Source organism: Mus musculus, chromosome 7, assembly GCF_000001635.26.
Source record: "Mus musculus strain C57BL/6J chromosome 7, GRCm38.p6 C57BL/6J".
NCBI classification, from domain to species: Eukaryota; Metazoa; Chordata; class Mammalia; order Rodentia; family Muridae; genus Mus; species Mus musculus.
Window position 1 is genome coordinate 85546474 of NC_000073.6, and position 12229 is coordinate 85558702.

The 12229-nt window shown below is 35.6% G+C and overlaps 1 pseudogene; it reads left to right on the forward strand.

The window, feature by feature from the left end:
• Gm18360 (predicted gene, 18360) overlaps positions 1-849 on the forward strand; it is a 65535-nt pseudogene extending 64686 nt beyond the window's left edge.

Consider the following 12229-nt stretch of genomic DNA (forward strand, 5'->3'; position numbering starts at 1 on the left):
AAGAGGGAAAAGAACTTCTGCCGTAAGGCCCAGAGAGAATAAAGCAGGGCCTACCCCATTCTCTCTGCTTCTGGGACATTTTCCTCCCACCTGATGCAGTTTCCAACTGCGGCCATCTGTCTGATTATTAAATCTCTTTTATTAAACCCCTTATTTTCTCTTGCTTAAAAAATCAGCTTCTGGAAGATGCAGCCGACTGCCTGCCTGTTGAGTTCCTAGTTCCGGATAACTCACTGTTGAACCTAAGTGAATCCAGCATGCAGGTTTAGTGCCTCCAACTTAGCCTGTACCAACCTTCTCCGGTACGAATTTTCTTCATTTCTTTTCTTCTTCCATGGAGCTCCAAACCAGCAGTGCTTCTTCCAAATGTCCTCTGCCTTTCCCAGGTTCTGCGTTGGTTCGCCAAATTGTTGAGGCCAGCCTGTGGCTCTCATGTCCGGCTTCGAAGGCATCTTAGAACTGAAAGAGAGGGAAACTAGGTGACAAGAGAAAGATGGAACCAAGACAACTAGTCTGATCAAGGTTCAACTTTAATGTTGATAAACACGCTTTATAAAGAATAGGGGGGCCCATTCCCAGTCATGCAAAATTCCTTTGAAGTTGTCAGATCAGCCATTTAGAAGGAACTCCCAAAGATCACAGTTTGGTGCTAACTCCAGAAGATCCTGGCGAACTGGTTCAGCCTCAGGCAGGTAGCAGGTAGTGGCATATCAAAGAAGAGGGATGACAAGCAGTACAGCAGGTGGCTCCGCCGAAGCAGTGGATGGTCACAGCCAGCCTTGCTAGGCTGGAACGAGGTAACATGCACCTGCCTTGATAACTTTTGTTTTAAAGTCTATTTTACTGATACTAGAATATGTACTCCAGGTTTTTCTTGGGACCATTTGCCTGCAAACCTTTTTTTTTCCAGCCTTTTACCCTAAGATAGTGTTTGTCTTTTTTACCATAGTGTGTTTTCTGTTTGTAGCAAAATGCTGTGTTCTATTTTTACAGTCTATCACTCTAATGTAGTGCTTTTATTCACATGGAGTCATGTCTCCTGTATGCAGTGAAATGCAGTGTACTGTTTATGTATCCACTTCATTAACATGTGTCTTTTTATTGAGGAATTGAATTATTGATATTAGAGATATTTGGATATAGTTACACTTCACCTTTTGAGTTTTCATTGAAGTGTCCTCTGTAGTGTTGAATTAACATAAAGATATTGTTTAAATATCACTTTATCATAGAATATCTTTGTTTTTCCATTTTTTGGAGATTGAGAGTTTTTCTGGTTATATTAGCCTGGGTTCACATTTATGTTCCCTTAGGGTCTGCTTGACATCTATCCAGGATCATCTGGCCTTTAGGTTGTTTGTAGATAAATCTGGTATAGTCTGATATGTCTGCCTTCTTGTTATAGTTATTTTTTACTATCACAAGTTTTAATACTCTTTCTTTGCTCTAAGTATTACATGTTTTGGTTATTATGTGACAGAAAAATATTTTGGGGCCCATCCTTTTTGGTGTTCTGTAGGCCTCTTTAACATTTATGACCATTTTTTTTTTGGACTGGGGAAGTTTGCTTCTATGATTTTGTTGATATTTTCGGCCTTTTGAGCTGGGAATACTCACCTTTTGCTACTCTTATTATCCTTAGGTATATCTTTAAGTTGTTTAGAGAATTCGCTGGCTATTTTGGATTAGGAGCTATTTTCACTTGTACTATCATTAACCAATGTGTCCCTATCTTATACACACACACACACACACACACACACACACACACACACACACACACATATATATATATATATATATATATATATATATATATATATATACAGACAGACAGACAGACAGAGAGAGAGAGATAATTTCTTTATTTACATTTCAAATGTTATCCCCTTTCCTAGTTTCCACTCCAAACATCCCCAAACTCCTCCCCCTATTGCATCCTCTATGGCTGATATTCTTTTTTTCTATCTCTTGCATTCTGTTTTTGATTCTTGAATCTGTACATCCTAATCTATTTCTCAAGTTGTCCATTTCCATGTCTGCTGCCTTTTGTGATTTCTTTATTTTTCTATTTTTTTTTATTTCTTTTAGGGATTTATTTGTTTAATTTTTTAAGGGCTTTAACCTGTTTTCCTATATTTTTTAATGGGTTATTTATATACTCCTTAAAGTCTTCTACCTTCTTCATGAGATTGGACTTTTTGTCAGAAACTGTCTTTTCTGGCCTGTTAGGGGATCAAGGGCTTGCTATGGTGGAAGAACTGGGTTCTGATAGTACTAAATTGCATTGGCTTCTTTCACTTATGTTAGGGCACTTGTCTGTCTCCATTTGTTATTTTCTGGTGTCATCATACCTGGGTGCCTCTGACTAGAGCTGAACTCCTTGGAGGCAATTTATGCTCTATGACATGTGTTTGAACTGTTTTACTGGATGGCAGTCAATTTTGTCCCTGGATAGAGGTGGGGAGACCTCCTGCGTCTCTGGCTCTTGATAACCTTCTCTGTACCTTGTTGGGGCAGACCTCAAGTGTCCCTTTCCATTGTTAACCTTCTGGGAGACACGAATGCTCTGTGCTCCATGAACAGGATCTGTCACAATAGTAGATGGGGGTGATATACTAATTTATTGTGACCCTGGTATTAGTAGATCTCCTGGGTCATGGTTATTGTAGTCTTCCTGGGTGTCAGAAAGGCTGTATTCATGGTTACTGCAGACGTCATGGTAGACACATAGTCTGAGTGTGGGGAAACAGACCACAAGGTATGTTGATCTCCTCAGTATGGCAGGTGGGTCCAGATTCAGCTGGGATCTGTGAGTGTCTAAGCTGGTATGAGAATTTGGATAGGAGTCTCACATGTATTACTGTGGACCTCCTGAGAGACAGGCAGGCTTTTATGACCCCAGGCATCTTCTTTGCCACTCTTCTTCATTAAAAGAAACCATTTTAATCTATTGGTGTTCTGTTCAGGAAAATCTCCCCAGTGTTCAAGTGATCAAGGCTCTTCGACACTTCATTTTCTATTAGTTTCAGTTCATCTGGTTTAAGTGGCTTATTAATTCACTTGGATTAGAAATTTGTACAAGTATATAAGAATCAATGAATTTTCTTTCTTCTACATGCTGATTACCAAATTAACTAGCACCATTTGTTGGAAATCCTGTCATTTTTCCACTGGATTATAGTTCCCTTGTCAAACTCAAGTGACAATAGTGATGTGGGTTCCTTTCTGGGTCTTCAATTCTATTCCATTGATCTACATGCGTAGCACTGTACCAATATCATGCAGTTTTAAATCATAATTGCTGTATAGTTCAGCTTGAGGTCAGGGATGGTGATTTTGCAAGGGTTCTTATATTTTTCAGAATAATTTTCACTATCTTAAGTTTTTTGTATTATTCCACATTAATTTGCACTTTTCTCTTTATAATTCCTTGAAGAACTGAGTTGGAATTTTATGGAGATGGCATTGAATCTCTATCTTGCTTTTTGCAAGCTGACATTTTTACTGGATTAATGCGGCCCATCTTGTCTGACATAACTATCACTTGCTTTGTTGAGTCACACCAACATATTTTATATTATTGGGACTATTATGAACAGTGTTGATTCCTTAATTCCTCTTTCAACATGTTTATTCTTTTTGTTACACAAAAAAGGTAAACAACTGATTAGAAAAAGGTTTTATGAACCCTACATCTGACAAAGGGCTAATTTCTAACATACACTAAGCACTCAAGAATTTAGACTTCAGAGAATCAAATAACCCTATTAAAAATGCAGTAAAGAGCTAAAGAAAGAATTCACAACTGAGGAATACTGAATGGCTGAAAAGTATCTAAACACTTCAACAGCTTTGTCATCAGGGAAATAGAAATCAAAACAACCCTGATATTCTGGCTCAAGTCAGTCCAAAAGGCTAACATCAAAAATTCAGGTGACAGCAGAAGTTGGCAAGAATGTGAAAAAAGAGGGACACTCCTCCATTGTTGGTGAGATTGCATGTTGTTCCAACCATTGTGGAAATTGTGTTTTGCAGTTCTTCAGAAAATTGGACATTGTTCTACCTAATGACCCAGTTATGCCACTGCTGGGTACACACCCAGAAGATGTGCCAAAATGTAATAAGAATACATGCTCCACTACATTTATAATCACCTTATTTATAATTTTCTGAACCTGGAGAGGACCTAGATGTCCTTCAACAGAGGAATGAATACAGAAACTGTGATACATTTAAATTTACACAATGGAATATAACTCAGCTATTAAAAAGTATGAATTCATTAAATTATTTGGCAAATAGATTGAGCTACAAGGTAACATCCTGAGTGAGATAATCCAATCACAAAAACACACATCGGTGCACTCACTGATAAGTGGATATTATTCCAGAAGCTTAGAATTCCAAAAATATAATTCAGAGACCACATGAAGCTTGCGAAAAAGCATGACCAAATGTGGATATTTTGATCCTTCTTAGAAGAGGGAACCAAATAATCATGAGAGGAGAAAAAAAGTGTGGAGCAGAGACTGAAAGAAAGGCAATCCAAAGACTGCCCTACCAGGAGAACCATACCATATACAGGTTCCAAACATAGACTCCATTGTGGATGCCAACAAGTGCTTAATGATAGATAGGAGCCTGTTATAGCTATATCCTTAGAGTCTCTGCTAGTGCCTGACAAATACAGTGGTGAATGTTCACAGCCAACCATTGATCTGAACATTAGGTCCCCAAAGGAGGAGGTAGAGAAAGGATCAAAAGAGCTGAAATATTTTGTCATCCCATAGAATGAACAATATCAATCAACCAGAAACCTCAGAGCTCCCACAGACAAATGGATCCACCAAAGAGCAGACATGGAGGGCCATATGTAGTTGTGAATGGCCTTATCTGACATCAAGGGGAGGAGAGTCGATTGTTCCTATGAAGGCTCAATATCCCAGTTTAGGAAAATGCCAGGACAGAGAAGCAGGAGTATGTGTGTAGGAGAGTTTAAGACATCAAGGGAGTAGATAGGGGATTTTTGGAAGGAAACTAGGGAATTGGATATCATTTGAAATGTAAATATAAAAAATCAAATTTCAAAAGGACGAGAGAGAGAGAGAGAGAGAGAGAGAGAGAGAGAGAGAGAGAGAGAGAATTCTTAAGGATTTCTTTCTCTAGAAGGACTCTCATTTTTAATGCTTCCTTTAACAAGGATGGGCCTAGTGAGTGTGATGAGTTTCACGGATTTCCTTAACATATTTCCTTATGTTTTCCTTCCTGCCTAAGTAACTTTCTGGTCATTATAACATTTTAAAATCAAAAGGAACTGTCACAAATTATTCTAGCTCTTCCTCTGTTTTTAAAATTCTTTCTGCATCCTTTTCAGTAGTCATCACTTTACCTTATAGGAAATGATTATACATGCCAAAAAAAAAATGTATAAAAATTAAGTCACAATGTCATAGAAAAAAAAATCATTTTCATGATCTTCACCATTATAACTTGAGGCTGACAATAAAATATAAGTCTATGCAGACATATTTAAATAAGAGTATCACGGCCATGTCATATTAACTGAAAAAAGCCACAGAAATAGCATACTCATCCTCAGATTTTTGCTCTAGGTTGCAGCATCTGCCTTAAACTCTCTCTAGTTGATATCTGAGTCACTATTGCACAAAAAAGAAAGGCATGCCTGTTATGAAGGTACTTTAGGTTAACATGCACTGTCAAAAGTCAAGCAGTAATGTTGGTGACCTTTCACCAGAAACCTTCATGTCCCTTCCTTGACAATGTAACTAATTGTAAGCCAGCATAATAGAAGTTTTCAGTCTAGAGACAGGTTTATTGCTTCATTTTCTTCAGTCAAAGTCTGTATGTGTATTCCTGTTATCCATGGGGGTTTACCATCTACTCTTGGCAGAAAAGCAAGATGAGCTTTTATAATTTGTGTTGTTCCTCATAGTTCCCTGGAAAACAATTCACAGGAAGCTAATCTACTCAAACACATTGTATTCAGTTTTCAGCAATGGTCACATGATCCCAGAAATTTACAGCTAACAAGATAATGAATTTGAACCTCTATCAATTGATTCACTGCAGTGATAAAGTTTTGTTACAAAGCATTCATAGGCAGTACTAAGTAAATTCGTTCTTTCTGAGAAATTAAATTTAATGTAATCTTTTCATTACTTAGAAAGAACCTTCCTTCATATCATCACCCCAATTAACTCAGGAAGCCTCAATTAATCACTTCATACTTATTGAGCAACACTGATCTGTATGGCCATGATATTTCTCATTGTACTTGCTTATTACCTGGATCAGAGTGATACTGGAATAGCATTGTTCCTGAATCTGTTTTCACTCATTTCACTAGAGCGTGCCTTGACAAATTATCGCCACTAGTATTATAACCTTTTCTTAGAAGGAAATATAACCTTTGTATACTGAGCAGGGAGGAAAATTCCCAAGTTCTAAAGCGACTTTATTAATTATATCTTAGTTGTTCTATTATCGATATCAAATGACAATTATTTCCCAGGAAGGAAAATATTCCTTAGAAGATTCACAGCAGAAATTTGGACTTTTAAAATCATTTTTCCTTAGGAACTCCATGTTAATACAAATCTTCTCTCATTAGACTTCCAGTAATAGAAACAGATATATTACCCCATATTCCATTATCACTTATATCAACCAATTGCTTTCCTACATTATAGAGATATTGACGCATGAAAGGGCTTAGGAATGCCACTATAATTACATACTGGTCTAATGGTCCCTGGTGAATTATTCATTTATTTAATACTATTGTGAATATAGTTTCACGTTGAGCAGTGAACAACAATTCAAACACAAAACCTCTGATTCATTTTTTCCTGAGTGGCACCTATACCTCCTAAATTGTTCTTCAGCCACTAATGAAGAATATACCTTATTATTAGCACCTCATGGTACCACTTCATCAGAGAAGAAATTAAAGTCTTTATAGAATGAAAATGAAGACACAGCATCCACAAACATGTGGGACACAATGAAAGCAGAGATAAAAGGAAAATTCAAAGTACTAAGTGCCTTTATATAGAAATTGGAGAGATCCTAATATAGTCACTTCACAGCTCTTCTGAAAGCTCAAGCACCATAAGATACAAACATACCCAAGAGGAGTACAGGGCAGGAAATCAATTTAATGGCTGAAGCGAGCCAATTAGAACCAAATAACAGTATAAAGAATCAACCAAACTAAGAGTTGTTTTTTTGAGAAAAGAAACCCTTAAACACGCTAAATAACGGGAATAGAGGCAGTTTCAATTAAACATAATATGATTTGAAAAAAGAGAACAACAGAAACCAATGGAATTTTAAAAATCATCATATATTATGACAAATGACTATACTCAACATAACTCGAAAATATGGATGAAAGTGATGATTTCCTAGACAGATATCATGTAATAGCATACTTATATCAGCATTAGGCAAAATATTGAAACACTCCCCAAACCACTAAGAAATTATTAGTAGTAAGTAAAAAAAATGCCTAAGCAAATATTACACAGAGCCAGATGCTTTTTGTGCTAAAATTTATAACATCTTCAAAGAAGACCTAATACCAGTACCACTAAAACTATTCCACGAAAAAGAAACAGAGAGTACACTAATTTATTCTCTGAGGCCACAATTATTCTGATACCTAAAGCACACAAATACCCAAGAAATAAAGAGAACTTCACACTGGTTTTGTTTATGAATTCTATACAAAAAAATCAATAAAATTCTCACAAACCAAAAACACAAGAGTAATAAAGACAGCATCTTCATAAATGGTGCTGGACTACTTGTTGGTCTGTATTTAAAAGAAGGTGAAAATATTCTTCTCTATCAGCTTGTACAAAGCTCAAATTGAATAGAATCTATGACTTCAACATAAAACCCATTAAAATTAATCTAAAAAAAGAGTTAGTGGAAAGAGCATCAAACTCATTGGCACAAGGGACAATTTAACATTTCTAAGTAGACTGGCAATGGCTTATGCCATAAGATCAAAAATGGATAAATGGGACCTCATGACACTGAGCAGATTTGAAAGGCTAAAGCCACAGTCAATAAAACATATTAGCATCTTACTGATCAATAAAAGAATTCTCAAATATCCTTACATCTGATAGAGAGGGCTAACATCAAAATATGTAAAGAATTCAAGAAGTTCACCTCTAAAAAAATAATCCATTTTTAAAAATTCCATACAGAGCTAAGCAGGGAATTCACAGGAGAAGAGTCTTGGATGGCAGATACTCACCTAAAGAAGTTTTCAACATCTTTAGTCATCAATGAAATTCAAATCAAAATCATCCTGTGATTCCACCTCACACAAATCAGGTTGACTATGATAAAATTTTCTAGTTACAGCACATGCTGGAATGGTTGTGGAGAAAGAGTAACAGCCCTCTCTTGATGCTCAATTATATACATGTACAACCACACTGGACTATATTTGCCATTTCCTCAGAAAGTTGGAAATTGTTCTACTTGAAGACCCAGCTATAACACTCTTGGACATATACCCAAAGATGATCCATCATACTCCAAAATATGTGCTCCACTTTATTCATAGTAACCTTTTTTTGTAATGGTGGAAGGCTGGAAAAATATTAGCTATCCCTCAACTGAAGAAGATATAGAAAATGTGGTTCATTTACACAATGGACTACTATTCAGCTATTAAAAATGAGGACATCATGAATCTTCCAGGCAAATGGATAGAATGAGAAAGTACCACCCTGTGGGAGCTAACCAAGACTCAAAATGCCACCCATGATATGTACTTACCAAGAAGTGTATATTAGTCAAAAAGCACAGAATACCCTTAAGAAATCACAGATTGCATGAAGTTTAACATTTATGAATGTACAAGTAAGGATGCTTCAATCCCACTTAGAAGGGTAAATAAAATTATCATGATTTGCAGAGACATGGAGAGACCAGGATGGGATAATGGAGGGTGAGGAAAAGGGAAACAAGATCAGGCATGGGAGTTTGGGGACAGGAAAGAAACCCAGAGCCAGAGGGCCAGAAGAGGGAATGGAAATGTCCAGCCTCCTTGGAGTCAATCACGACTCAATCAAGCTACCTTAGTCAAATTGCCTAACACTGGGAGAGGGAACTGGAAGAATCCACCTTCAATAGATAGAGACAACCTTAAGTTCAGAGGCATCTTTACTAACCCACAGACAACACTTCTGACCAAGAACTACATATGTCTAAAGAACTGCTGGGACAAAAATGGAGAAAAGACATAAGACAAGAGCCTAGAATGCTTGCCCTCCGAGAGGATCAACCAGCAGTTGACTGAAAAAATATACATCATTACACCCAACTATTGGATTGAAGTCCAGCATCTCCATGGTAGAATTAGACATAGGACTGAAGAAGCTGAAGGGGTGAGCAACCCCATAATAAGACCAGCAGTCTCAACTAACCAGGACCCCAGGAAACTCTCAGAGACTGTGCCATCTATCAGGCAGGACACATTGACTAGTACCAGGTATCTGGCAGTTGTAGCGCAAAACACTGTCTGGTGTGGCATTCGTGGCAGATTATGTGCCAAATCTTCAAGAGACTTGAGACTCTGAATAAGGGGAAGTCTCCAGGGAATGGGGAAGGCTTTCTAAAAGAGAAAGTGGAAAAAGTGTAGATAAGGAACTTTAGGAGGGGTGACCTAATGGGGGAGGAAATGGCTGAAATGTTAATAAATAAAATAATACTATTTTTAAAAACCTGACAGTTTTTCTTAGAGAAACAAATCCTTTGAGGAAAAGAATCATCTCAGTAAACATTAGTTGTAAAAAGGACTCTGAGATCATACCAGCTGCCTAGAAGAATGAGAAAAATACAAAGAATCCTGAAAGAAGTTTTGAACCATTTGAATGTCCTGAAGGTTGTAAAGTATGATCCATATTGCCACCTTTGTATGGCTTTTACCTATACTGTGGGGTGTTTTATTGAGTTATATTTGTTCTTATAAGTAAACCCTCACCAAGATTCAGGTATAAAATGCTTATAAAGTTTATTGGTTAACCAAATTCCATTTTGGGGTGTGTGCCTGTGGTATGTGTGTGTGTGTGTGTGTGTGTGTGTGTGTGTGTGTGTGTGTGTACCTGAATGTGTGTTATGTATCTGGGGTTAACAGTTATTTATGATTCATTTACCAAAGTAATGTTGTTTAGTAAAACAAAATTCAAGACAATATATAAACATTTTGATAATTTAAGCCCCTATCAAAATCTTAACATTGTCCTTTCTGTCTTGTTAAGTAGCAGAACTATAGAGAGAAGTCTTTCTTATAATATGCAATATAGAAATACATTCTCTACCAAAATTTTCTAAAGTGTTATTACCAAGTCTGGAATTTCACTACTATTTTTTTTTCTTATAATGTTTTTATGGGAACCAATGATTAACTTTAAATACAAAGGCTTTTTAGAAATATGAATTTAGAAGGGATTATAAATTTGTAAATTATAGATTATTCAGAACTACACTCATGGAACAATATATGACCACCCTGTATTTCATCCATGAGGATGACATAATAATCTTACAGAGTATTTGAGGGCTAGATAGATAAAATGATACATTTTTTCCAGTTATATTATAGTTCTTAACATTACTTTTAATTTCTAAATATAACTAAAACACTTGTTAGTTTACATTTTTATTCTTTATTCAGTGTTCCTTTGCCCCTTGTTAAACTCTACTCTCAGCTTTTATGCATGTTAAAATAACTGGATCTCTCCTTTATCTACACATACAATTCAAACTAAGGTATCTCATATTAAAAATTCCTATAACAGATGAAAGATTTAGTGCAAAATTCATGAAAATTAATAATTGGAATTCAGATTCAATTTATAGATGGCATACATATAATAGTCCAGTGAAAATTTCAAATTATTTCAATTATGTAAACTAATAAATTATGAGTAATTATGAAATTTCACAATAATTTCATTGGTAGCATAATAATATTCATTCCTCCTTTCCCTATATAGCTCCTACCACTTTTCAATACAAACTTCTTTAAAATTTTCCCTTTGGGTTTTGATAAATCACTATGTATAGTTAGTGATTCTAAACTGTGCAAAGATTTAGGGCCATTTATTAAACAGTATACATTCTAGCATAAATCATGCCCTCAAAAAGAATGAGTTTTCCCTCCAAATGCCCTCTCTACTTCTTATAGTTTAAGGTATGTTGAAGGAAACCTAAAGAAGATCTGAATATATGCCAGTGTTTTCAATTTTTGATATGTTGGAGATTTTGTTTAGCAGTAAGAATTTCAAGAACAGCATGCTATTATAAAGCTAGAATTTCACATCACTCCTAAGTGATTGGTCCTTAGTTTCTCTGCCTCCTATGCCAAGATATTTTCCAAGTGTTGATGAAGAAGATGTTTTACTTAAGGTGGAGAACCCGGTCTGTTATTCTTTGTACTATAAACCATTATGCATTTCTTAACTGATTGCTATGTATTATATAAATAATTATCTATGACTAAGATTGAGGGAAGTCTATGTCCTAAATTATAAACATCAGTACAAAAATATGCATTTTAGGGAATCACCACTAAGGAAAATATCAACAGATTTTTATGGAATCATTTATATTCTCATTCATGAGGCTTTCAGCAGAATTACAATATAAATCATGGAGTATCTTCATTATGGTCAGTATTCAAATTGAAATAGAATGAAGTAACACCATCATAAATTTTTATCATCCCACATTCTGGAATATCATGTTACAAAGAAAATTAGTTATTTTTTCTTTATATTTTTTTTGGCAGAACTAGAAAAATATAAATGGATTCCTTCTTAATATCTATATGTATGTACTATAACCATGGTGATATTTTTTCTAGAAAGGAATAATAAAGCAAAATTAATACAGGTAGGTAGATAATACATGAAATCATTTGCAAAACCAAGTGCCCATTTTAAAATGCCTGACAGTTTTATTATAAAAACAAACTGTCATTACAGGTATCAAAGTGTCTGATTACACAGTTTGATCCAATAAACTGAAGTCCAGATCATGTGTTGGAATTTTATTATACAGCTTATGTTCTACATTGTTTATATGATAGCTACTTCATATTTCAACATAATACTTGATGAGTAGAAAGCAGCTTTTTGAAAATGTAGATAAGTTAGTTATAGTATTTAAGCGGTGAAAT